Source organism: Heterocephalus glaber, unplaced genomic scaffold (assembly GCF_053883595.1).
Source record: "Heterocephalus glaber isolate CG9 unplaced genomic scaffold, H.glaber_assembly_v1.0 deba00001553, whole genome shotgun sequence".
Classification (NCBI taxonomy): domain Eukaryota; kingdom Metazoa; phylum Chordata; class Mammalia; order Rodentia; family Bathyergidae; genus Heterocephalus; species Heterocephalus glaber.
In genome coordinates, this window is record NW_028258344.1 from 20,718,767 (window position 1) to 20,721,213 (window position 2,447).

Sequence of the window (2,447 nt, forward strand, 5' to 3'; positions counted from 1 at the left end):
TGATTGATTCATGGTGGGGATAGGCCGGAGGGGACTAGGATTAAGGGCTTGAGTGTTACCTGCCCTAAGTAGTCTGAATAAGGTAAAAGGGGAAGAAAGATGCTCTTAAGGTCCGTTGTTGCTTTCATGGCTTCCACCGCCACGAACTGTTTCTCCTTTTCCACTTTACCTTGGAGTCAGCCAATTATGGACTGAAACCTCTGCACCTTTAGGAACTGTAAGCCAAATAAACTTTCCCCCTTTAACTTTGAGTATCGGGTATTTTGTCTCAGGAAAGAGAATAATAGCAACTAACAAGTTGCTCACATTTTTTTTTAAGAGTAAGAAAAATTTATTGAGAGAACAAAAGCTTCTGTCTAAGAGAGACAGAAGTGGGACCGAAAAGTGCGTTGCCCGCCCACCCCACTTTTCAAAGGTGTTTATTTTCCATTAAGTTTATTGGTACATTTTAGGTATGCAATACAGTTACATTCATTGTTGGGATCTTGTAACTTTACATGACGTATCTTGGTTCTTATTTTTTTTTCCCCTTCCCCTGACCTCCCTTCACCCCCTCCATGTTTCCCTATTTACAAAGATTTTGTTTCCATTTTTTCGTTTTCTCATATTTTTTCTTTTCCCTTCTTTCCTTTCCTCTACCCCTCCCACTTTCCCTGCTCCTTTAGACCTTTTTTTCCTATTACACAATATCAATTATACATTTTTAAAAATTACAATATCAAGATTTAGAGGACATTATCACAGATTTTACAGAATTTAAAAGGATATAGAAAGCATATTATAAAAATCCTTTTTGAAATACATTTGACAACTTCTATGAAGTACCTTGGAAGACAAATTAATGAAACTGACTCTGGAAGAAATATAAAATTTGAATAGCACCTATTAATGAAAGTATATTCCTAGCTTGAAAACCTGCCTATATGAAAAAATATGGAACGCTTCATGAATTTGCGTGTCATCCTTGCGCAGGGGCCATGCTAATCTTCTCTGTACAGTTCTAATTTTAGTATATGTGCTGCCGAAGCGAGCACTCAAAGATGTTTTATACAGCAAAACCATGTGGTGAGGCGGGTAAATTGCTCACATTTTTATTGACTTATTCTCTTCTTTTCTATTTCCACTTTTAAATATTTTCTTCCAAGAACCTGCATTACTATATTTAATAACAAAATAATTCAAGTAAGCACATTTTACAAGTTATTTACTATATACAAAAAATATAGTTCAATTGAGCAAAAATTAAAATTTAGGAATCCATTTATGGATTTTAGCAACAGAAAAGAAAAAAGATTTTCCTTTTAGTTATTGACGATAATCCTTAGTTCTGTACAGTACTTTATATAAGTAATTGTTTGTTGGAGGATTAAATTAAAAAGAGTAATAGTATTTGAGAAATATGAAAAATTAAAATTTTAGACAAAATTAACCAAATTTTTTTCAAAAGCAAGAATCAGAGGAAATATTTACAGTAGTGAATAGTTAATCTGCTTATATTGAAACTAAAAACTTTCCTTAAGAAGAGGATTAGCAACTATAAGTACTCTTATTTCAATAACTGGGTGGCACTAAATCCTGTAGAGCCAAATATTGTTCAGTATTATACATTTTGATTGTGAGCATTTAGGCTCTTCCATTGAGACACTGTGAAAAATCCTGCTGTCGGAAGAATTAATAGAAGATCTCATTCTAAGATCATTCAATCAATGTCTTGCTAATGTTCACTTCATTTTATCTTTAACAGTAGCATTAATTTTTTGATCATTGAAATGATCATATGTGGTTCCAATTTTAGAAGATTCTTGGTAAACGCTTTGCTCCTCATACTTGCCACATTTCCCAGGTAGTGATGAACCTATTTAGCATCAGAGAAGTAGTTTTCCAAAATAATGTCAATATAGGAGATCACTGACAACATACCACCTTTTTTAAAATTTGTGAAATTTGTGATTTGCTATGGGAAATCACAAAGGAAGTGAACAGTTTCATTAGCTGTAATGTGTCTCCTGTGTTATTTGTTGGGAGAACAAAAAAGAGCCACTATATCTTTCTTCACAATTTTTAATAAATTTAATATTTTATGTATCTTTGAGTGTAAAAGGCTTGAAAAATTGCTCAATGAAATGCAATGGGTGTCAGATTAGTTAATCAACAGGCTTCAGAGAAGAATTGTTAATTGTTCTATTTTTTGCCCTTTTACCAAATACTCGTGGATCCTGACTGTGGCAAGAGAGATGCTCGGTATACAAAATGAACAATATAAAAGATGAGCACAGCAGACACATGCTTGCCTCAGCAAAGATCATGCTTCGATGGAACACAGGCTGTAGACAGGTAAACAAAGAACACAATTACAGAGATATCTATACAGTGTGCTTTCATGGAAATAACAGTAGGGGCTGGGAGTGAACTGGGTACTAAACTGAAATCAGAAAACAAGGAGTCAT

At 33.8% G+C, this 2,447-nt stretch overlaps 1 non-coding gene across 1 annotated transcript; it reads right to left on the reverse strand.

Annotated features, from left to right (window-relative positions):
• Positions 1 to 927: 927 nt before the first annotated feature.
• LOC147824156 (U6 spliceosomal RNA) lies at positions 928 to 1,034 on the reverse strand. Its single transcript, XR_015442791.1, has one exon. It is a non-coding gene; the product is annotated as a U6 spliceosomal RNA (small nuclear RNA).
• Positions 1,035 to 2,447: the final 1,413 nt, after the last annotated feature.